Source organism: Pongo abelii, chromosome 6, assembly GCF_028885655.2.
Source record: "Pongo abelii isolate AG06213 chromosome 6, NHGRI_mPonAbe1-v2.0_pri, whole genome shotgun sequence".
In the NCBI taxonomy this organism is placed as follows: Eukaryota; Metazoa; Chordata; class Mammalia; order Primates; family Hominidae; genus Pongo; species Pongo abelii.
In genome coordinates, this window is record NC_071991.2 from 22,535,192 (window position 1) to 22,560,174 (window position 24,983).

The 24,983-nt window shown below is 47.6% G+C and overlaps 1 long non-coding RNA gene across 2 annotated transcripts; it reads left to right on the top strand.

Annotated features, from left to right (window-relative positions):
• Positions 1-1,218: 1,218 nt before the first annotated feature.
• On the top strand, positions 1,219-23,108 carry LOC129060621 (uncharacterized). 2 transcript variants are annotated; one of them, XR_008527450.2, is made up of 4 exons: positions 1,219-1,637; positions 6,072-6,126; positions 6,340-6,410; positions 7,964-23,108. It is a non-coding gene; the product is annotated as an uncharacterized LOC129060621 (long non-coding RNA). The 2 variants fall into 2 exon arrangements; XR_010140684.1 differs by lacking the exon at positions 6,340-6,410 and having other exon boundaries at positions 1,230-1,637.
• Positions 23,109-24,983: the final 1,875 nt, after the last annotated feature.

Sequence of the window (24,983 nt, forward strand, 5' to 3'; positions counted from 1 at the left end):
CAAGAGCATCAGGCCTCTTGTTACTGGATAGAATTGTGTTTTGGTGGCCAGGCCTGGTGGCTCATGCCTGTAATCCCAGCACTTTGGGAGGCCGAGGTGGGTGGATTGCCTGAGGTCAGGAGTTCAAGACAAGCCTGGCCAACATGGTGAAACCCTGTCTCTACTAAAAATACAAAAATTAGCTGGGCATGGTGGCGTGTACTTGTAGTCCCAGCTGCCTGGGAGGCTGAGGCAGGAGAATCACTTGAACCCGGCAGGCGGAGGTTGCAGTGAGCTGAAATCACACCATTGCACTCCAGCCTGGGTGACAGAGGGAGACTTGGTCTCAAAAAAAAAAAAAAAGAATTATGTTTCAGTGAGGAGGGTCCTGTAGCTAAGGGCAGGGATGCTGTGACCATGTGTCCTGCCCCAGGGATTGCATCCTCTGCGTGGGTGAGCAACTTTGAGTTAGCCTGGAGTGCAGACTGTCAGCCTCTGAGGTTTCAGGTTGTGTTTTAGAGTGGACCTCAATGCCTAGCTCCACCCAGCTAACTCCAGTGGTAAATATTTGGGGGAAACCCCTCTTATTTGTTGTAGTTAACATACAAGGAGCTGGGCAAGTGACACATGGCATAATTTTTTTTTTTTTTTTTTTTTTTTTTTTGAGATGGAGTCTCATTCTGTTGCCCAGGCTGTAGTGCAGTGGCATGATCTTGGCTCACTGCAACCTCCTCTTCCCAGGTTCAAGCAATTCTCCTGCCTCAGCCTCCCAAGTAGCTGGGACTACAGGCATGCATCACCATGCCCCGCTAATTTTTGTATTTTTGCTAGAGACGGAGTTTTGCCATGTTGTCCAAGCTGGTCTGAAACTCTTGACCTCAGGTATCCACCTGCATCGGCCTCCCAAAGTGCTGGGATTACAGGCTTAAGCCACCGCGCCCGGCCAGAAAGTTTTTAAAAAGAAAGGAATAGGCTGGGCGCGGTAGCTCATACCTGTAATCCCAACATTTTGGGAGGCCGAGGAGGGAGGATCGATTGAGCCCAGGAGTTCGAGCACAGCCTTGGAAACACAGTGAGACCCCCCTAACTCACCATCTCTATTTAAAAACATAATAAAAATTGAAAATAGGCCAAATAGGTCAAACGTGGATTTCAAAAGAGGCCCCCCACGGGGATTTCATTAATTGCAGAATCAGTGCAGTGGTCCCTTGCTTCCCTCACCTACCCTTATCCCAAGAGGTGGTGGCGGCAGTGCGGAGCAGCTTCTGAAGGTCCGGGAGCTCTTCCACCTCTGCAAAGCAAAGGTGCCACAGTGCGCGGCTTTGCGAGAAAGCGCACTCCGCATCATGCACCTCTCCGTCTGCAGGCGCTGAGCCCCGGAGGAGGAGGGGGCGGGCTCCGGGAGCCCCAACCCTGGGGCGGGGCCAAGGCGTCCTCCCAACCTGGCTTTGCAGAGCAGAGATCTGGTGTCTCCAGTTTACAGAAGCACTTTCAGAACTGATCAGAAGCCACCCCGCTTATCAGCAGATCTCAGGAGAGTGTTCGGTGGAGGCCCTGCCGGTCTGCACAGCTCACCTCCCTGGGAACTGCTCGCCTGAGCGTCGGAGCCGGCGCTGGCCCCCTGCAGCCGCAGGAGCCCCGGAGGCCCAGGACGCAGGGTAAGTCCCGGCCGTGTGCCTTCCCTGCGCCCAACTTTCTGATTTCGCCGACTTTCCTTTTCCTCTTCAGGCTTCCTCTCTGAGTCAACATTTATTTTTCTTAATCGCGTAGGCAGATAATTTCCTAGAATCTCCAGGCTTTCTTTTCATTGATTTATTTTTTGGATAGCTTCACTGTCTAATCTCACAGCAACTGCCTGTTTCCAAACAGCATGAACGAATGATGCAATCCTGCACAGGAGCACCCTCAGTGCAAGACTGGGGCAATCCCAAACTCAGAGTTGAAGTGTCCGACTTTGTCATTTCCTTTCCCATTAGAATTAGAATTTTAAAATAAGTACTTACCAGGTACATTGTTATAACGATACAACTTCAAGTTGGGAATCAAATAAATCATGCTTTCATTCATTCAATGTATTTACTATGTTTTCTTTTCTTTTTCTCTCTTCTTTTCTTTTCTTTCTTTTTTGAGACAGTCTCGCTCTGTCGCCCAGGCTGGAGTGCAGTGGCGCGATCTTGGCTCACTGCAACCTCCGTCTACCGGGTTCGAGGGATTCTCCTGCCTCAGCCTCCCGAGTAGCTGGGCATGTGCCATCATGCCCAGCTGATTTTTATATTTGTAGTAGAGACAGGGTTTCACCATGTTAGCCAGGCTTGTCTGAAACTCCTGGCCTCAAGCGATCCACCCGCCTCAGCCTCCCAAAGTGCTGGGATTACAGGCATAAGCCACCGTACCTGGCCGCTATATTTTCTTTATGTATGTTTGCATATTATTACTTTTTAAATATTTGATGACCGATATTGGAATGAGAATCAGGGAGGAAAATAATAAAATCCAATATTCCTGTATTACAGTGCCAGGTAGGTTTTCAATATCATGACCATAGTCCTGTCACTTTCATGTCAGTGAAACAAAGTAGTCAGGACTTTTTAAAATTTTCAAATGATTTAATATATGCCTGATACCTACCTTCCTTTTCTTCCTTCTTTTCTTTTTTGTTTTAAGAGACAGGGTCTCACTTGGTCACAGAGGCTGGAGTGCAGCAGTGCAGTCATAGCTTATTGCAGTCTCAAACTCCTGAGCTCAAGTGATCCTCCCGCCTCAGCCTCCCAAGTAGCTGGGACTACAAGTATGCAATCACCATGCCTGGCTCATTTATTTTATTTTTTCTAGAGATGGCATCTCACTATGTTGCCCAGGCTGGTCTCAAACACCTGGGCTCAAGCAATCCTCCCACCTCAGCCTCCCAAAGTACTGGGATTACAGGGGTGAGCCCCCATGCCTAGCCTTGTTTTATTTTATTTTTTAGAAAAATTTTACATGGTGGTTCACGCCTGTAATCCCAGCACTTTGGGAGGCTGAGGCGGGCAGATCACCTGAGGTCAGGAGTTCAAGACTAGCCTGGCCAGCATGGTGAAACCCTGTCTCTACTAAAAATACAAAAAATTAGCCGGGCATGGTGGTGTGTGCCTGTAATCCCAGTTCTCAGGAGGCTGAGGCAGGTGAATTGCTTGAACCTAGAAGGTGGAAATTGCAGTGAGCTGAGATCGCGCCACTGCACTCCAGACTGGGCGACAAGAGTGAGACTGCATCTCAAAAAGAAAAAAAGAAAACATTTGGGCTAGAATTAGGATGAAAGGGATCCTCAAGTTTGCCTAGACCAGCCTCTTATCAGAGACTTTTTTAAAGCCAGTGTTTTATTGCTATATAATTAAATGTAATAAAATACACTTTTTAAGTGCACATTTTGATGAATTTTGACAAGTTTATTCATACTTGTAATCATCACCACAATAACATTTCCATCACCCAGAAGTTTCATAGGGCCTCTTTCCAGTGAGCCCCCTGTCCCAACCCCTAGCCCTACTGATCTGATCTTTGTCGTTACAGCATTTGTATTTTCTAGTGTTTCCTATAACTGAAACAGTATGTGCTCTTGTGTCTGGCTCCTTTCCATCGGTATAATTTTTTTTTTTTTTAGATGGAGTTTCACTCTTGTTGCCCAGGCTGGAGTGCAGTGGCGCAATCTCAGCTCACTGCAACCTCCACCTTCCGGCTTCAAGCGATTCTCCTGCCTCAGCCTCCTGCGTAGCTGCGATTACAAGCATGCGCCACCATGCCCGGCTAATTTTGTATTTTTAGTAGAGACAGGGTTTCACCATGTTGGTTGGGCTGGTCACTGCTGACCTCAGGTGATCTGCCCACCTTGGCCTCCCAAAGTGCTGGGATTACAGGTGTGAGCCACCGTGCCTGGCCTTCCATCGGTATAATTTCTTTCTTTTTTTTTTTTTTTTTGAGACTGAGTCTCGCTCTGTCCCCCAGGCTGGAATGCAGTGACGCAATCTTGGCTCACTGCAACCTCTGCCTCCTGGGTTCAAGCGATTCTTCTGCCTCAGCCTCCTGAGTGGCTGGGATTACAGGCATGTGCCACCATGCCCGGCTAATTTTTTGTATTTTTAGTAGAGACGGGGTTTCACCGTGTTAGCCAGGATGGTCTCAATCTCCTGATCTCATGATCTACCTGCCTCAGCCTCCCAAAGTACTGGGATTACAGGCATGAGCCACCGCGCCTAGCCCTATTGGTATAATTTTTAAAATATTTATCCATGTTGTAGCATGTATCGGTAATTCATTTCTTATTATTACTGAGTAGTGTTCCATCGTAGGGATATACCACAATTTGTTTAGCTATTTATCTGTTGGTGAACATTTGGGTTTTTTCTAGTGTTGGGCAGTCACAAATAAAGCTGCTATGAATATGTTTTCATTTCTCTTGGATAAAACTCCAAGACTGGGATTGCTGGGCGTTTTTTTAATTTTTATTTTTTGAGATGGAGTTTCACTCTTGTTGCCCAGGCTGGAGTGCAAGGGCGCAATCTCGGCTCACCGCAACCTCTGCCCTCTGGGTTCAAGCAATTCTCCTGCCTCAGCCTCCCTAGTAGCTGGGATTACAGACATGTGCCACCATGCCTGGAAATTTTATACTTTTAGTAGAGACGGGGGTTTCACCATGTTGGCTAGGCTGGTTTTGAACTCCTGACCCCAGGTGATCCACCTGCCTTAGCCTCCCAAAGTACTGGGATCACAGGCATGAGCCACCGTGCCCAGCCTTGGTGGGTCCTATGATAAGTATATGTTTAACTTTATAAGAAACTGCAGGCCCAGTGCGGTGGCTCACGGCTGTCATCCCAGCACTTTGGGAGGCCAATGTGGGAGGATTCCTTGAGGCCATGAGTTCAAGGTCAGCCTGAGCAACATAGTGAGACCCTGTTTCTACAAAAAACAAAAAATTAGCTGGGCATGGTGGTGTGCATCTGTAGTCCCCGCTACTCAGGAGGCTGAGGCAGGAGGATTGCTTAAGCCCAGGAGTTCTAGGCTGCAGTGAGCTATGATTGCACTGCTGCACTCCAGCCTGGGTGACAGAGCAAGACCCTGTCTCAGACACACACACAGCTGTTGTCTTTGCTTCCTTGCAATTGGGCAGCAGATCCTTTCTCTGATTCATCTTGGAATGCTATTGTCTCTGTCCCCTGTATTTACATATTTATTTATTTATTTTTGAGATGGAGTCTCGCTCTATCACCCAGGCTGGGGAGCAGAGGCACGATCTTGGCTCACTGCAAACTCCACCTCCGGCGTTCAAGCAATTCTCCTGCCTCAGCCTCCTGAGTAGCTGGGACCACAGGCATGTGCCACCACATCTGGTGATTTTTTTTTTCTTTTGAAACGGAGTGTCTCTCTATTGCCCAGGCTGGAGTGCAGTGGCATGATCTGGGCTTACTGCAACCTCTGCCCCCTGGGTTCAGCGATTCAGGAGAGGCTGTAAGCCTCAGCCTCCCAAATAGCTGGGCTTACAGGCACATGCTACCACCACTTGGCTAATATTTTTATATTTTTAGTAGCGAGGGGGTTTCACCATGTTGGCCAGGCTTGTCTCGAACTCCTGATCTCAAGTGATCCACCAGCCTTGGCCTCCCAAAGTGCTGGGATTACAGGCGTGAGCCACTGCGCCCACCTGAGTCTGCTTCTGTGTCTATGCATTTAGTTCTCCCAAGAGATTGTCTTTCCCTCTCCCTCTCCCTCTCTTTTCTTTGTACTCTGCTAATCGGGTTTACATGATTTCCTATCAGACCTGAATCTTGCAGAATTGAAGCCACAGAAAAGAATATGCTGACTCTGCAGTGCTTGAAGGGGGTAAAAATAAAGCATTACCTAGAGGAAGTAGTCTTAGGAAATTTTGCCTCTGACTCATTTTTGTGTCAGTCCCACCAGGAGAGAGAGTGAAGCCAGACAGTCTCCCTCTTTCCTGTTTTGTGTCTGGACTTCAGTGTTCATTTCCTCATTCTCTCTTTCTAGGCTCTTGCTCTTGCAGAATCTACAGGTCTTTCTTGAAGAAATCTGTAGTCATAATTTTGTGCTCCATTTTTATTTAGGGAAGGAACAGGAAGAGAAGAGTGTGGCCTCCTAGAAATCTAGCACTGGAGAAAGGTAAGTCTGATTTGTCTTTTTTTGGTCTTGTTTTGGTTTTTTGCTGTCATTGTAATTCTTTTTTATGCATTTGACTATTATACGTTATACTGTTATACTGTGTTGGCCATACTGGTCTTGAACTCCTGACCTCGTGATCCTCAGCCTCCCAAAGTGCTGGGATTACAGGAGTGAGCCACCAAGCCTGGCCTGACCTCTTGGCTTTTACCAAAGGATGTTTGCTTCTGAGGAAGCTGGAAGCTGCAGCCACAATGTGCCTTTGCAGGGGAGCCTGAGAGCCACAGGTAAGGACAACTGAGTTAGACAGGAGGGATGGGGCCTAGGGGGAGGGCAGAGTGCATCACATTCCCCGACCCAGACCCACGGGCCACGGCATCACGGCCCCATGCAAGGCCCCACTCCTGTCTGTCTGATTGTGTAATTCCCAGTTATTCCCATTCCCCTAACAGATAAACCTCCCAATGGGTTCGATGCATATACTTTTATTAAATCTCACTCTGTCACCCAGGCTGGAGTGCAGTGGTGTGATCTCGGCTCACTGCAAGCTCTGCTTTACAGGTTCAAGCGATCCTCTTCAGCCTCCTGAGTAGCTGGGACTACAGGCATGCACCACCAGGCCTGGCTAATTTTTTTGTGTTTTTAGCAGAAACAGGGTTTCACCATGTTGGTCAGGCTGATCATGAACTCCTGACCTCAAATGACCCACCTGCCTCGGCCTCCCAAAGTGCTGGGATCACAGGCATGAGCCACCGCACCCAGCCAACACTAGACTTTTTAAATGATGCTGTGTGTGCCTCTAGCCTGTCACGTCTCACTGCTGTACCACCTTCTGGGTTTCTACCCAGCTCACCTGCCCATTCCCTTGGTGAGGAGCCCCCTAGGGCACCTCCACCTCTGGAGCACAAATGTTGTTGAGATGAGCAGCTTGGGACATGGTATGGACCTATGCGGAGGTGTCCCTAGGTAATGATGGCATCACAGTGAGAGGCTGGATGAGGATGTGTCTGGGGGAGCTTCAAGGTGCTGTGATGTGTAAGAGATCATTAATTCCAGGATGTCACTCCAAGGAGAATATGCGTGGACCAAAGATGAGGGGTCCTCGGGAGGGCGCACCAATAGTAAGGCCCCCAGATTCCATCCTTAGCCAGGCTCCCTGCTAAGTGGCAATTAGAAAAATTCCTCTTTACAGAAAACAGAATGTCAGTTAGGTCCCCAACTACAGAGCCAGTCCTCTACCCTCTAGTGAAAGCTTCCAGTGGACAACGAAAGCTTGGGAAAGCCAGAAGGAATAGGTACCACAGCTCAGGCCAGGCCGCGGCTTCATAAATCAAAAGGACTTTTTTTTTTTTTTTTTTTAAGAGATAAGGTCTCACTCCATCACCCAGGCTGGTGTGCAGTGACCCAGTCACGGCCCACTGCAGCCTTGAATTCGTGAGCTCAAGCAATCCTCCCAGCTTAGCCTCCTGAGTAGCTGGGACCACAGGTGCACACCACCACGCCTTGCAAACTTTTATTTTTATTTTTATTTTTGAGACACAGTCTCGCTCTGTCACCCAGGCTGGAGTGCAATGGCGCGTTCTTGGCTCACTGCAACCTCCACCTCCTGGGTTCAAGTGACCCTCCTGCCTCAGCCTCCCAAGTAGCTGGAATTACAGGTGCATGCCACCAGGCCCAGCTAATTTTTGTATTTTTATAGAGACAGGGTTTCACCATGTTGGCCAGGCTGGTCTTGAACTTCTGACCTCAGGTGATCCGCCCACCTCAGCCTCCCAAAATGCTGAGATTACAGGCGTGAGCCACTACCCAGCCCATGTCTAATTTTTAAACTTTTTTGTAGAGGTGGAGTCTCACTATGTTGCCCAGGCTGGTCTCAAGCTCCTGGCCTCAAGCAGTCCTCCCACCTCAGCCTCCCAAAGTGCTGGGATTACAGGCATGAGCCACCATGCCCAGCCCCAGAAGGGGAATTATTACACAGTGACAGCGGAAGGAACAGAGACACAGTCGGTGGATGGCGGGAAGGTAAGAACATTCACTCTGAGGGCTTCTAGTAATATTGGAGAAGTGAGCGTCAGCTGAGCAGAAGGGAGGGAGGGAAGGCAGCACAGGAGGTTTGAGGAGAGAGAGGAAGTATGAAATCGCTGTTGCAAACCTCCTGTGGGAATGTAGAGGGGTTGCCAGGAAGCCCACTTGAAGTCTGAATTTAAAGTGAAAGTCCAGCCAGGCCGGGTGCAGTGGCTCACGCCTGTAATCCCAGCACTTTGAGAGGCTGAAATGGGTGGATCACCTGAGGCCAGGAGTTCATGACCAGCCTGGCCAACATGGTGAAACCCCATCTCTACTTAAAATATAAAAATGAGCTGGGCAGGTTTGTGGGCACCTGTAATCCCAGCTACTCAGGAGGCTGAGGTGGGAGAATCGCTTGAATCCGGGAGACAGAGGTTGCAGTGAGCTGAGATTGCACGACTGCACTCCAGCGTGGGCGACAAGAACAAAACTCTTGTCTCAAAAAAAAAAAAAAAAAAGTCAAAGTACAGCCAAACATGGTGGCTCACACCTGTAATCCCAGCACTTTGGGGTGTTGAGGTGAGGAGGATTGCTTGAGGCCAGGAGTTCAAGAGCAGCCTAGGCAACATGGCGAGACCTTCTCTCTATAGAAAATTAGAAAATTAGATGGGTATGGTGTAGTGCACGCCTGTGATCCCGCCTCCCAGGGAGCCTGAGATGGGAGGATCGCTTCAGGAGGTGGAGGCTGCAGTGAGCTCTGATCACACCACTGCACTCCAGCCTGGGTGACAGAGTGAGACCCTGTCACTAAAATAAATAAATAAATAAGTAAATGAATAAATAGATGAATAAATAAAGTGAAAGTTCAGCTGAGTGTGTGCTTTCCCAGTGATGCTTGGCTGTCCAGATGCAGATGCAAGAGATCCAGCCTGTTCATGTCACCCTTGCTCAGGGGAACAATGTCAGGAGAGAGAGAGAAAAAGGAGTTTGTTTTTTTCTTCTCTTTTTGAGACGGAGTCTCCCTCTGTCGCCTAGGCTGGAGTGTAGTGGTGTGATCTCGGCTCACTGCAACCTCTACCTCCCGGATTCAAGCGATTTCTCCTGCCTCAGCCTCCCTAGTAGCTGGTATTACAGGTGCCTGCCACCACACCCAGCTAATTTTTGTATTTTCAGTAGAGACAGGGGTTTCGCCATTTTGGCCAGGCTGGTCTCGAACTCCTGACCTCAAGTGATCCACCCATTTCGGCCTCCCAAAGTGCTGGGATTACAGGCGTGAACCACCTTGCCCTGCAGGAGTTGATTTTAATTATGAACCATGATTAAGGAAGGCAATGACCATAGAGAGAGTGACAATGAGGTGGGGAGGCCAAGTGGAGAGTTCTGGAGCAAAAGAAGAGAGGTCAGCGGAGAGCTGTCTGAAGTCTCCTTTCTTGGTGACAGAGGGTCCCAGGTGTGACCGCAGGCAGGGAGTGGTAGCTGAGAGGCATGTTGGAAAAGCTCACTGGAGCTACAGCAGTCCTGGCGCCCAGAGAGACGGGGAGTAGCCTGGCCTGTCCACGTGGGTCACGACGCCCTCGGGGAGTAGCCTGGCCTGTCCACGTGGGTCACGACACCAACGTCTTGTATGAAATCACTGTTGCAAACCTGCTGGGGGAATGTAGAGGGGTTGCTGCTCTACAAGATGGCAAGAAGGATGGAGAACACAGTCAGCCGGGAACACAAGTCCTCAATGGATGAGGAGGTGCAAGCGGAAGACCAGCAGACAGCAGTCACTGAGAGGGACAGCAGGTGACTCTGCTGCCTTTGAAAGAGAAAGGTCTTGGACGCGACCACAGGAAGCATGGAGGATATAGACCCTACCTTAGATTCTACAGTACGTGGGGTATAGGAGAAAAAAGAGTCCCTGCACCAGACGGTGCCAGGGGATGTGGGGTCCTGAGGGGCCAGTGGGGTTGGAGGGAGGGGACCCTCCTGCAAGAGGCTGAGTGGTGGCTCCAGAGCCAATGATGTCATCAGAGGAGCTGGGGCAGGATGGGGGGTGAGGAGGAGGGTCCAGTCATATTAGGCAATGCACAGATCTGGGGGGAGGCCTATAGCACAGAGGCTCTGTCCTTTGAGGGTGACTGAACCAACAGGGGAAAGCGAGGCATGATGAAAATAGCCATGGATGGCCAGCTGCGGTGGCTCACGCCTGTAATCCCAGCACTTTGGGAGGCCGAGGAGGATGGATCACCGGAGGTCAGGGGTTCAAGACCAGCCTGGCCAACATGGGGAAGCCCCATCTCTACTAAAAATACAAAATTAGCCAGGCATGATGGTGGGCACCTGTAATCCCAGCTACTTGGGAGGCTGAGGCAGGAGAATCGCTTGAACCCAGGAGGCAGAGGTTGCAGCGAGCCGAGATCACATCACTGCACTCCAGCTTGGGCAACAAGAGCGAAACTCTGTCGGGAAGGGGAGAGGAGGGGAAGGGAGGGGAGAAGGAAGGAAGGATAGAAAGACGGAAAGAAAGAAGGAAGAGAGAGAGAGAAAAGAAAGAAAGAAAGAAAGAGAAAGAAAGAAAGAAGAAAGAAAGAGAGAAAGAGAAAAAAGAAAAAGAAAAAGGAAGGAATGAAGGAAAAGAAAAAGGAGGGAGGGAGGAAGGAAGGAAAGGAGGAAGGAAGGAAAGAAGGAAGGAAGGAAGGAAGGAAAGAAGGAAGGAAGGAAGGAAAGAAAAAGTAAGAAAGAAAACTGTGGATGACCTCAGATGGCCACAGGTGACATTTCAAGCTGTGAATTTGGAGAGTGTGGGCACTCCAGGCTACTCTGGGGTGACTGCTCTCCCTGGTGGCCATATATGGTTAAAGCAAGTACAAGTCCAGACACACCTGGAGAACAGGTGCCATCGCATGAAAGCAACTGTAACCACGACAAGGCCAGGTGCAGAACCCAGGTCTCCCCTCTTTATTAGAACCTGTGGAGAGATCATGAATGTATTCCCCAATATGTTCATTTTCAGGGGTAAAAAAAAAATCTCCCACAGTGTCACTTCTCCCAGGAACGTGTGTATGTCAATGGCTTAAAAACTGTTGCCCTTGACAAAGAAATGTACCAATTTCCAATGATAGAATATTTAATCGAGGAAAGGTCTCATTAACAGATGTTAAGTGTAGGGTCTCAGCATCAGAATTTCCCTTCAATGTTTTATTATAAAAACGTTTGAGGTGTGGGGCTTACGCCTGTAATCCTAACACTTTGGGAGGCCAAGATGGGAGGATCACTTGAGGACAAGAGTTTGAGACCAGCCTGGGTAGTTAGCCAAATGTGGTGGAGCACACTTGTAGTCCCAGCTTCCTGGGAGCTGAGAAGGAAGGGTCCCCTGAGCCCAGGAGTTGAAGGCTGCAGTGAGCTTGAATCACATCTCTGCACTCCAGCCTGGGAAACAGAGCAAGACCCTGTCTCTAAAAAATAAATGAATTAATGTTTTTAAGAAATGTTCAAACTTAATGAAAAGTTGGAAGAATTTTGCAGGGAACATCCACACCCACCCCTGAAGTCTACAATTAACATTTCATTATGCTCAGTTTATCATATAACCTATTCAACTATCCATCCCTCAAACCATTCTATCTGGAGACGTTTGAAAATGAATTGTGGCATTAGTACATTTCACCCCTAAACACTTCAGCACATATATTATAACAAGACTCTCATATTTATTTATAGTCCTTTTTTCTTTGGACATAAAATATGCATATAGGTCAGGTGCGGTGGCTCACGCCTGTAATCCCAGCACTTTGGGAGGCCGAAGCGGGCAGATCACTTGATCAGGAGTTCAAGATCAGCCTGGGCAATGCCCGGGCACAGTGGCTTATGCCTGTAATCCCAGCACTTTGGGAGGCCAAGGTGGGTGGATCACAAGGTCAGGAGATCGAGACCATCCTGGCTAACACAGTGAAACCCAGTCTCTACTAAAAATACAAAAAATTAGCTGGATGTGGTGGCACATGCCTGTAGTCCCAGCTACTTGGGAGGCTGAGGCAAGGAATCGCTTGAACCCGGGAGGCGGAAGTTGCAGTGAGCTGAGATTGCACCACTGCATTCCAGCCTGGGCAACAGAGTGAGACTCTGTCTCAAAAAAAAAAAAAAAAAAAATCTGCCTGGGTAATATAGTGAAACTGTTTCTACTAAAAATACAAAAATTACCTGTGCATGGTGGCACACCCCTGTAATCCCAGCTGCTCAAGAGGCTGAGGTGGGAGGATCACTTGAACCCAGGAGGCAGAAGTTGCAGTGAGCCGAGATGGCACCACTGCACTCCAGCCTGGGTGACAGAGTGAGACCCTGTCTCAAAAAAAGAGAGAAAGCACATAAGTCTCTTCCTTTTTGCTTCAATGTGTTCCTGAGGATCATGTTGCAGTATAGATCATATTTTTCCAGTGAATAAACTTGCATCCCAGACCAGAGACAAAGCATCATCTAAATCATGGCTTTAAATAATAACATAGCATGAAAGAAAATAATCAATATTCTAGGCTGGGCACGGTGGCTCATGAAATCCCAGCACTTTGGGAGGCCAAGGCGGAAGCCCAGAAGTTCAAGACTAGCCTGGGCAACATAGTGAGACCCCATCTCTACAAAAAAAAAATAATGCGTATAGTAAAATGTACAAATCTTATGTGTACCACTCAATGAATTCTAACAAATGCATGCACCCACGTAACCCATATTCCCATCAAGACAGAACATCACTATAATCCCCGAAAAACTTCCCCTGTATACCTTCTCAGTTGGTCCACTCTCACCCTCCAGTCAGGCAACCACTGATCTGATTATTCCCATTATAAATTAGTTTCAGCCTTTCTACATCTTAATATAAATTGAATCATAAAGTATGGACTCTGGTGTAGCAGCATCAGAATTCAAAAAGCTACCCAGAGGCTGGGTGCCCTGGCTCATGCCTGAAATCCCAGCACTTTGGGAGGCCATGATGGGCGGATCACTTGAGGTCAGGAGTTCGAGACCAACCTGGCCAACATGGCGAAACCCTGTCTCTACTAAAAATACAAAAATTAGCCAGGTGTAGTGGTGTGTGCCTGTAGTCTCAGCTGCTCAGGATGCTGAAGTGAGAGAATTACTTGAACCTGGGTGGCAGAGGTTGTGGTGAGCTGAGATTGTACCACTGCACTTCAGCCTGGGTAACAGAATGAGACCCTGTCTCAAAAAATACATACATAAATAAAAAGGTACCCAGGTGATTCTAGGCTGGGAACTTTTGCTCAGACCCAGGCGTCTCCCTACGTTCCAGAAGATAGCAATTTGGCTGTGGTCTGAGGTCACAGCTAATTGGCTACAGATCTGTGACTAGATCTCAGGTCTCCTTGCTGTTCACCCTCTGTTTACTGTACAACAACAGGGTTTCTTCTAGAACAGTGGTTCTCAATGGTAGCACCCATTATAATCTCTGGAGGACCACACCTCTGGGATAGGGCTCAAGAATCTGCATTTTTGGCCAGGTGCAGTGGCTCACACCTGTAATCCCAGCACTTTGAGAGGCTGAGGTGGGAGGATTGCTTGGGCCCAGAAGTTTGAGACCAGCCTGGGCAACATGGTGAAACCCCATCTCTACTAAAAAACAAAAAAACAAAAAAACAAAAAAACATTAGCTGGGTGTGGTGGTGCTTGCCTGTAATCCCAGCTACTCAGGAGGCTGAGGCAGGAGAATCGCTTGAACCAGGGAGTTGGAGGTTGCAGTGAGCCGAGATCCCGCCACTGCACTCCAGCCTGGTGATAGAGTGAGACTGTGTCTCAAAAAAAAAAAAAAAATGCCTGGAACTTTTTGTGAATATCTCTTTCCTTGTCCATTTCCCCTAGGCCTTGGGGTCAGGACTCAGAGCTGGGATTCCTCTATAGGCTAGGACCAGTCCTGATTCTTATTCCCGCCATATGAGCAACAATTCAATTTCTAATGTCTAAACTTAGGTTGATTTTCCATTGGGAGTTATAGCAAGAGTCACGGGGTTCTGAGAAGGGTTGAGGAATGCTTTAGGCTGCAGGTAGCAGAAATCTGCCTAGAAAATAAAGACATGTGACTTACAGATAAGTAAGACTGGAGGAAGTGGGGGTTCCAGGATAGGTATGGTGGCTCAGTGCTGTCAGGGAGGACATAGGCTCTGCCATCCTCAGTATGTGGGCTTTTCCCCTTGGTCTTGTTGCCTCATGGTCTCAAGATGGTCCCAGCCATCTCCCCATACTTTTTTTTTTTTTTTTGGTTGAGACAGAGTCTCACTCTATTGCCCAGGCTGGAGCGCAGTGGCATGATCTCGGCTCACTGAAACCTCTGCCGCCCAGGTTCAAGTGATTCTCCTGCCACAGCCTCCCAAGTAGCTGGAATTACAGGCACCTGCCACTGCGCCCAGGTAATTTTTTTTTTTTTTTTTTGGAGATGGAGTCTTACTCTTGTCACCCAGGCTGGAGTACAGTGGTGCGATCCCGGCTCACTGCAACCTCCGACTCCCAGATTTAAGTGATTTTCTTGCCTCATCCTCCTGAGTAGCTGGGATTACAGGCGTGTGTCACCATGCCCAGATAATTTTGTATATTTAGTAGAGATGGGGTTTCACCATGTTAGCCAGGCTGATCTCGAATTCCTGACCTCAGGTGATCCACCAACCTCAGCCTCCCAAAGTGCTGGGATTATAGGTGTGAGCCACCGCGTGTGGCCCCCAATTTTTGTATTTTTAGTAGAGATGGGGTTTCACCATCTTGGCCAGGCTGGTCTTGAACTCCTGACCTCGTGATCCACCTGCCTTGTCCTCTGAAAGTGCTGGGATTAAAGGTGTGAGCCGCATCTGGCAAATGGGACGGCGTGCTGCATGGGCTGGGAATCCCCATACATTTTACCAGCACAGCTAAGTCACCTGCCCGCTTCTAAGCTAACTGACAGCCAAGGGAACGAGTGGCAAACTGGCTGCAATGACATCCACAGGCAGGAGGTCCCCCGGGATGGCTTCTCCCAGCCCTTTGTGGAGTCCCAGCTCTGTTCTCACCATCTCCTCCTTTATCCTCTTGCCAAAACCAAGCTCATTTTCCCTCCACAACGAGGGGATTTTCTCCATGGCATAGCTCATTTTGGTTTTGCTTCAATCGCCAAGTTTCTTCTCCAGTGTAATTTTGGCCAGCGTATTAGTCCAACCAGGCCCTACTTGTCCTCAGGACATCTTGTTGCTCACTGATTCTGTCTGGTTTTTCTGCTCCAATTTCCAAAAAAGGCCATCTGACTGGCCTGGCTGGCTTTCCCTACATTTTTGAGCCAGATGACTTCAAAAATCATTGGCCAGCCTATATGGGATCCTGGTCCAGTGAACTGTATATTTGGGGGCTTGGGGGTGGCAGAGAGGCAGGGTCACATGGTGTGACACAGCTGCCTAGGCAGTGGTTTCCATGGAGGGGCCGGGGGTAGCACAGGTGATGGCGCAATGGCATAGACCATCCATAGAGGGTTGCCATAGAGGTAATGGCGCAATGGTGTAGAGCATCCATAGAGGGTTCTCAGAGCCCAACAACTGTACAAGACGACAAGGCTGCTCTGTCAGGGAGAGAGACCACATGGAAGAACATGAGGCACCAGTCACGTGACTGCAAAAGCCACTTCGGATGTTTCAGCCTCAGTAGCTGCTGGGAAGAGAGGAAGCCTCAGACGTAGTGGAGCAGAAATAAACCAGAATACAAGACTCACGGAATGGAGGGCATCATCACAGATTCTTGAGTCCCAGTGGCCTCAAGGCTTCCATGGCTCAAGAATGTCCCCCAGTTCCTACAGCAGAATTTCCAGTGGCTGTGGGCAGAAAGCTTGAGTTCTCTCATGAACATGGCTTTAATAGGGATTGGATGTGCTTCTTGCCTGCTGGTCTTAGGATCTTGGGAAAGTTTTTGTGGCTTTGACAGGCTGAAGAAGGGACTGTGGAGGCAGGACTATTTCAAGATGGCCCTGTGACAGACAGAAAACGGCTGGTTCTTCCAACAAATGGAATTTTTAAATTCCTCAATGGAAAAATTAGAACTTTTAGAAGCATGGGTGATGGGCGGAGCTGGATTTGAACCCCTGCTGTTCTACTCACTAACTGCATGACCTTGGGCAAGTTAAAAGGCCAAAGCCTTTTTAATCTTTTTTTTTTTTTCATTTTTTCATTTGTAACAAGAGGATAGAAACACACCTCTTTCACAGGGTTGCTGGGAGGACTAAATGAGATACTGCATGGGAAACAATTGGCACCACTGGCCCTGGACACATGACAGTGACTGCGATTGTGAGTCACTTATGTACTTGGCAAGTGAGGGCCAAAGGCCCAGTGAGAGACCCAGCTAGAGCTTCAGGGTGCTGGCTTGGCTGTTCTGGACAGGTATCTGGTACCCTCCATGGTGGGGAGTGGGGATGGGGTAGGGGTGTCTTTATAGCTCTCCATCTAGATCCAGTTTCTTGAGCAATTTCATAGAAACCTCTCATTCTCTTTATTTTGAGACAGAGTCTAGCACTTGTCACCCAGGCTGGAGTGCAATGGCTTGATCATGGCTCACTGCAACCTCCGCCTCCTGGGTTCAAGCAATTCTCCTGCCCTAGCCTCCCGAGTAACTAGAATTACAGGCCTGTGCCACCACACCCAGCTAATTTTTGTATTTTTACTAGACGGGGTTTCACCACATTGGCCAGACTGGTCTCGAACTCCTTACCTCAAGCGATCCGCCTGCCTCGACCTCCCAAAGTGCTGGGATTACAGGTGTGAGCCACCGTGCCTGGCTCTCTCATTCTCTTTAGAACAGTCTTTGCCACCCCCATGGGGGTGCCTAGTTTAGGGTGACCTTTCCCTCCAGTCCTTTGCTTCGCCAATAGCCTTCACCTGGTCTTTCTTCCTCCTCTTTTTCTCTTTTCTTTTCTTTTCTTTCTTTTCTCTCTCTTTTTCTTTTCTTACAGGGTCTTGCTCTGTCACCCAGGCTGGAGTGCAGTGGTATCACAGCTCACTGCCACCTCGACCTCCTGGGCTCAAGCAATCCTCCTGCCTCAGCTTCCTGAGTAGTTGGGATTACAGGCATGCTCCACCACACCTGGCTAATTTTTTTAAAATATCATTTACAGAGATAGGGTCTCGCTATGTTGCCCAGGCTGGTCTGGAACTCCTGGACTCAAGTGATCCTCCTGCCTTGGTCTCCCAAAGTGCTGGGATTACAGGTATGAGCCACCATGCCCAGCCTGGTTGTTAATTTCAGTCTCCTCCACCTTCACCTGTTTTTGTAATTTCTTATCCAATTTGGCCTGGGGATCATCATCAGAGGAGGGATTTAAGAGGGTATTCTTTTTTTTTTTTTTTTTGAGACCAAGTCTCACTCTGTTGCTCAGGCTGGAGTGCAGTGGTGTGATCTCGGCTCAATGCAGCCTCTGCCTTCTGGGTTCAAGCAATTCTCCTGCCTGAGGAGATTGACAGAGCAAGACTCCATCTCGCAAAAAACAAAACAAAACAAAACAAAAAAACAACTCTGGACTTGTACACAAAATTGGTTCCCTTTTTTTCAGGGGTGGCTGACATTTCACCACCACCAAAAGGCGAGGCGCCTTTTCTGTTCTGTGTCCTTGAGACCCAGAACTTAGCCATATACCAATGGGATGATGCCCTCCCTCCCCAGGGGCAGGAGCAGACCCAGGTGGGACATTTCAATACAGTCCTTAAGGTCCGTTCTCCTCGCTACCTCCATGAACTCCTTGGCTGCCTGGGTACCAGAGTGCAATGTTCATTCAGCAGATACTGAGTGCATACCTACTACGAGCCAAATGCTAAGGTGGGCACTGTGGACACAGAGACAGGCCTAAGGCATAGCCTTGCCTTCAAGGAGCCCCAAGTTCACATCGAGGGTGGTCCCTGAGCTGGTCATAGTTAACTAGGACTGTGAATGCACAGCTCCGCGCAATGGTGACTTCTGGTTTTTTTGGTTTTTTTTTTGTTTGTTTGTTTGTTTGTTTTTGAGACAGTCTTTCTCTGTCCCCCAGGCTGGAGTGCAGCAGAATGCCCTCAGCTCACTGTAACCTCCACCTCCCGGGTTCAAGTGATTCTAGTGATTCAGTCTCCTGAGTAGCTGGGACTACAGGTGTGCGCCACCATGCCTGGTTATTTTTTGTATTTTTAGTGGAGATGGGGTTTCACCATACACATTTGGTAGTGATGGGGTTTCACCATGTTGGCCAGGCTGGTCTCAAACTCCTGACCTCAAGCGATCTGCCTGTCTTGGCTTCCCAAAGTGCTGGGATTACAGGCATGAGCCACTGTGCCCAGCCCCAGCCAGAATAATTTTCACCTTAACATTTGCTTATCTATATTTAAAGCAAGAGGTTTCCCTGAAATACAACCTTTCAATCTATTTTTCCAGTTCTCCTCAAAATTGTGAGTGTACAAACACAATCAGAAATTCTGCACATCCCCAAATAACCAGTGTTAGACTTATTTTATTTTTTAAAAATTATTTTTATTTTTTTATTTTTTGAGATGGAGTTTTGCTTGTTGCCCAGGCTGGAGTGCAGTGGCACAATCTCAGCTCACCGCAACCCCTGCCTCCTGGTTTCAAGTGATTTTCCTGCCTCGGTCTCCCTAGTAGCTGGGACTACAGGCATGTGCCACCATGCCTGGCTAATTTTTTTTATTTTTAGAAGAGGTGGGGTTTCACTGTGTTAGCCAGGATGGTCTGCACAGTTTCACTGTGTTAGCCAGGATGGTCTCGAATTCCTGACCTCAGGTGATGCGCCTGCCTTGGCCTCCCAAAGTGCTGGGATTACAGGAGTGAGCCACCACACCAGGCTTGACTGTTAGACTTTTTAAGCCTAATGCCAGATTTACATCAAGATCATCCTTACCTATTTTGGTGAGGCTGGCTCATGTTTAAAATGACCCCTGGCACTTGAAGAGGGATTTTGCTTCCAAAGCACTTTCATTGACCTTGACTCACCATTGTCTCACAGCAAAGACTGGAGGCAGGAAAGTTTAGAATGATGTCTCTCTTTTGTGGATGGGTCTTATTAATAATGACAAAAAATAGTCCAGCTTTTTGGAAATGAAAAGTAGAAGGACGGTTGCCAGGGGTAGAGAGCAGGAGTGAAAAAAAGAGTTGTTCAATGGGTTTAAGAGTTTCAGTTTTGCAGGATAAAAAATGTCCAGGAATTTTTGCATAATACCATGCTTATAGTTAATGGTACTATATACTTAAAAATGGTGAAGAAAAGTTTTGTTATGTGTTTTTTTTTATTATTTTACTTTAAGTCCTGGGATACATGTGCAGAACGTGCGGGTTTGTTAGATAGATATACATGTGGCATGGTGGCTTCCTACACCTATCAGCCCATCGTCTAGGTTTTAAGCCCCCCATGCATTAGGTATTTGTCCTAATGCTCTTGCCCCACATCCCCTGACAGGCTCCAGTGTGTGACGTTCCCCTCCCAGTGTCCATGTGTTCTCATTGTTCAGCTCCCACTTATGAGTGAGAACATGTGGTATTGGTTTTCCGTTCCTGCGTTAGTTTGCTGAGGATGATGGCTTCCAGCTTCATCCACGTCCCTGCAAAGGACATGAACTCATTCGTTTTTATGGCTGCATAGTACTCCATGGTGTATATGTGCCACATTTTCTTTATCCAGTCTATCATTGATGGGCATTTGGGTTGGTCCCAAGTCTTTGCTATTGTAAATAGTGCCGCAATAAACATACATGTGCATGTGTCTTTATAGTAGAATGATTTATAATCCTCTGGATATATACCCAGTAATGGGATTGCTGGGTCAAATGGTATTTCTGGTTCTAGATCCTTGAGGAATCACTAAGCCATATATGTTTTTTAGTATAATAAAAAAAAAATAACCAAATTGGGGTTTGGGGAGGTTAAACAAATTGATCAAGGTCACACCGTCAACCAGTAGATAGATACAGAGTAGGATTAATGTCTTTGGGAGGCCAGTTCATGTTCTTTCTGTTATATAGACTGTGCAATGTATCAAAAGAAATTTTCCTTCCCTTCCTGTCTGTGGCATATAAATTTGGAGGAGTCTAGACTGTCTTTATGATAACAGATACTTAGGTAGATTCCAAATATTTCTTTTTTAAATCCTTAATGTACGACATTGACTTTTCTAATCAATCGTTAAAATAAATCTCAAGGATTTGCCGGATTATTTGTGAAATGCAGCAGGGAGCAGTGCAACTTATCAGTCAATACACAGGTGCATAAAATGAAAGGTAGAAGAGGGGCGAGAAATCCCCAACTCCTGCTCACCATCCAGGTCTGTGATTTAACTTTCAAATGACAAATCAAAGACATGTGAGCATTCCGTAGCTCCCAAATCACTCCATCACAGCAGAAGACACAAATGCTCCAACCCACCGGCGTGAAGAACACTCACCCAGCAGATCCAGACACGCAGGTGAGATCTGTGGGTTAGAAGATCCCAGGGAGCTGTGCAGCTACAAGGGAGGCAAGAGTTTAGAGGAGGATGCTTCTGAGCTGTTCAGCTGGTCCTGATCATTCTGGGAGATATGCCTCTTAGTTGGTTCCCCTGACTGATTGATTGATTGATTGAGACAGAGCCTTGCTCTGTTGCCCAGACTGGAGTGCAGTGACACACCACCACAACTCACTGCCTTCTGGGTTCAAGCAATCCTCCCACATCATCCTCCACATCCTTCTGAGTAGCTGGGACTACAGGCACCTGCCACCACACCTGGCTAATTTCATTATATTTTTGTGGAGACGGCATCTCGCTATGTTGTCCAGGCTGGTCTCAAACTCCCAGCTGGACTCAAGCAATCCTCCTGCCTCAGCCTTCCAAAGCACTGGGTTTACAGATGTGAACCACCACGAGGCCCTAATTTTTTTTTTTTTTTTAACTATTTCAGTGAACTTCTCTCAGCATCAGATAAGATGTGTATTGAACACATACTACCACAGAGTGAGATTACAAATCTTAAAATACTCTTTGTATTACTCTGCTAGGACAGCCGTAACAAAATACCACTGACTGGGTGGTTTACACAACAGAAATGTATTTCTCCCAGGTTCTGAAGACTGGAAGTCTGATATCAAGGTGCAAGTAGGGTTGCTTTTTCCCAAGGCCTATTTCTTCAGCTTGCAGACTGTCCTCAGATGGACTTTGCTCTGTGTGCATGTCCCTGGTGCCTCTTTTTTTTTTTTGAGATGGAGTTTCACTCTCGTTGCCCAGGCTGGAGTGCAATGGCACATTCTTGGCTCACCTCAACCACCACCTCCTGGGTTCAAGCGATTCTCCTGCCTCAGACTCCCCAGTAGCTGGGATTACAGGCATGTACCACTATGCCCGGCTAATTTTGTATTTTTAGTAGAGACAGGGTTTCTCCATGTTGGTTAGGCTGGTCTCGAATTTCCGACTTCAGGTGAACCACCCACCTCAGCCTCCCAAAATGCTGGAATTACAGGTGTGAGCCACTGCACCCGGCTTCTTCTTCTTCTTATAAGGACACTAAGTTCTTTTAAGATTACAGCTCCACCCTTATGATCTCATGTAAACTTAATTACCTCCTTGAAGAGCTTATGTTGGCCGGGAGCCAGTGTCTCATGCCTGTAATCCCTGCACTTCGGGAGGCTGAGTTGGGCAGATCACTTCAGGTCAGGAGTTCAAGACCAGCCTGGCCAACATGGCAAACCCCATTTCTACAAAAAAACACAAAAATTATCCCAGCACAGTGGTGTGTGCCTGTAGTCCCAGCTACCTGGGAGGGTGAGGCAGGAGGATGGCATGAGCCTGGGAGATGGAGATTGAAGTCAGCTTAGATGGTGTCACTGCACCCCAGCCTGGGTGACTGGTGTGAAATATTGTCTCAAAAAAAGAAAAAAGAAAAAAACCCCTTATCTCCAAATACAATCACCTTGCAGGTTAAGCTCCAACATCTGAATCTTGGGGTGGGGGACACAAATCACTCTATAACACTTATTTGTGTGCTTTCTCCCAAGGCCTCTTTCCTTGGCTTGCAGGCTGTGTTCTCAGATGGCCTTTTCTCTCTGTCCGCGTCCCTGGTACCTGGTGTCTCTTCTTCTTCTTTTTTTTTTTTTTTTGAGATGGACTCTCACTTTGTCACCCAGGCTGGAGTGCAATGGTGCAATCTTGGCTCACTGAAACCTCTGCCTCCTGGGATCAAGTGATTCTTGTGCCTCAGCCTCCCGAGTAGCTGGGATTACAGGTGTATGCCACTATGCCCAGCCAATTTTTATATTTTTAGTGGAGACAGGGTTTCACCATGTTTGCCAGGCTGGTCTCAAACTCCTGACCTCAGGTGATCTGCCCCCCTCCACCTCCCAAAGTGCTGGGATTACAGGTGTGAGCCACCAGGCCCGGCCTTCTTTTTCTTCTTATAAGGACACTAGGCCTATTGGATTAGAGCTCTACCCTCATGACCTCATGTAAATGTAATTACCTCCTTGAAGACCTTATCTTCAAATACAATTGCGTTGCAGGTTAAGGCTTCAACATCTGAGTTTTGGTGTGGGGGTACACAATTCACTCTATAACACTAATTTTTCTGCTGTATTTCCCGAACCTTTAGTGGTATACACCTTACAATAATCAAAGTCATGTACATTGCCTTGAGGCAAATTAGATTGTTTCAAGAAAAATGTAAATAGCCTCCAAGATCAAACCTGTCATTTTGGCCGGGCATGGTGGTGGCTCATGCCTGTAATCCCAGCACTTTGGGAGGTTGAGGCAGGTGGATCATGAGGTCAGGAGATTGAGACCATCCTTGCTAACATGGTGAAGCCCTGTCTCTACTAAAAATACAAAAAATTAGCTGGGCATGGTGGCATGCACCTGTAATCCCAACTACTCAGGAGGCTGAGGCAGGAGAATCGCTTGAACCTGGGAGGCAGAGGTTGCAGTGAGCCGAGATCGCACAATTGTACTCCAGCCTGGGTGACAGAGCAAGACTCCGTCACAAAAAAAAAAAAAAAAGAAAAAAACACCTGTCATTTTATAAAACAAAACTCTTTTGGGGGGGTGTATTTTTTCTTTTCTTTTTTTTTTTGGAGACAGAGTCTCGCTTTGTCACCCAGGCTAGAGTGCAATGGCATGACCTTGGCTCACTGCAACGTCTGCCTCCTGGGTTCAAGCGGTTTTCCTGCCTCAGCCTCCCAAGTAGCTGGAATTACTGTTGGGAGCCACCATGCTCAGCCAATTTTTATATGTTTAGTAGGGACGGGGTTTCACCATGTTGGTCAGGCTGGTCTTGAACTCCTGACCTCAAGTGATCTGCCCGCCTCGGCCTCCCAAAGTGCTGGGATTGCAGGCGTGAGCCACCTCACCTGGCCTATATATATATTTATTTTTTAATTGAAAAATAATAATTGTACATATTCATGGGGCACCCAGTAATTTTTAAAAATGTTTATATGTTTAAGGGATATAAGTGCAGGTTTCTTACGTGTATATTACATAGTGATGAAGTCTGGGCTTTTAGTGCAGCCACTGGCAAAACAGTAATTTGGGTACTGTTAGTAATAGTACCCAGGCCAAGCTCGGTGACTCATGCCTGTAATCTCAGCACTTTGGGAGGCTGAGGTGGGCGGATCACGAGGTCAGGAGATCGAGTCCATCCTGGCCAACATGGTGAAACCCTGTCTCTACTAAAAATACAAAAATTAGCTGGGCATGGTGGCACGTACCTGTAATCCCAGCTACTCAGGAGGCTGAGGCAGGAGAATCACTTGAACCAGGGAGTCGGAGGTTGCAGTGAGTCAAGATCTGCACTCCAGCCTGGTGACAAAGCAAGACTCCGTCTCGAAAAAAAAAAAAAAAGTACCCAAATAATACTAATAAGTTTTTTTTTAATGCTTACTCCCCTCCCACACACCCTCCCACCTTTTTAAGTCTCCAGTGTCTATTATTCCACATTTATAAAACAAACCTCTTAATTTGTGTGTTGGGAAGGGAGAGGGTGAAGACCTCTTGTGTCCATGTGTATAAGGACACAAATCTATCTTATTGAGAACAAAAAGGACACCTAAACATAAAAGGAACAGACTTTTCACATTTTCAAGCACCTTTCTCAAGATTTCCCTATGTGACCAAGTTGGGCAGATCGCTTGAATCCAGGAGTTCAAAACCAGCCTGGGCCACATAGCAAGATCTCGTCTTTAAAAAAAAAGAAGAGAGAGAGAATTCCCCTATATGATGTTGTTTTGTCAAAATGAGGGAGTGCATTACAAAAGTGGAAGGTCTGGGATTCCCAAAACAAAGAATCTAACATCAGAGAGAGATGAACGCTTTCACCAGGGTGACGGTGAAGGAGGAGCTCAGAAGACAGCTAGCTGTGCCACAGGCCCGGCGATCTGCTGATGCCGATGGGAGCAGCTCAGGAGGGAGACTGTGTGCCTCAGGCACACAGATGTATGAAGAAGGAAAGTACCGAGGAGTGACATCACTTGCGCAGACATCCTGAGCTATCACGTTAAATATATGGAAAAGCACACAGAGGCTCACGTTGAGAAATATTTTACCAGAATGCTTTGGCAGAAAACAAAGAACCCCATAGAGCTTCATAGCTGCACCTGAGACAGAGGTTCCCAATTGGTCCCAAAATGTGGGAATAAAACTACAAAGCCAAACATTAATGCATGTCCAATTAAATGTTTACAGATTTCTTTCTTTTCTTTTTTTTTTTTTGAGACGGAGTTTTGCTCTTGCCATTGCCCAGGCTGGAGTGCAGTGGTGCAATCTTGGCTCACCGCAACCTCCACCTCCCGGGTTGAAGCGATTCTCCTGCCTCAGCCTCTTGAGTAGCTGGGATTACAGGCATGAGCCACCATGCCCGGCTAAT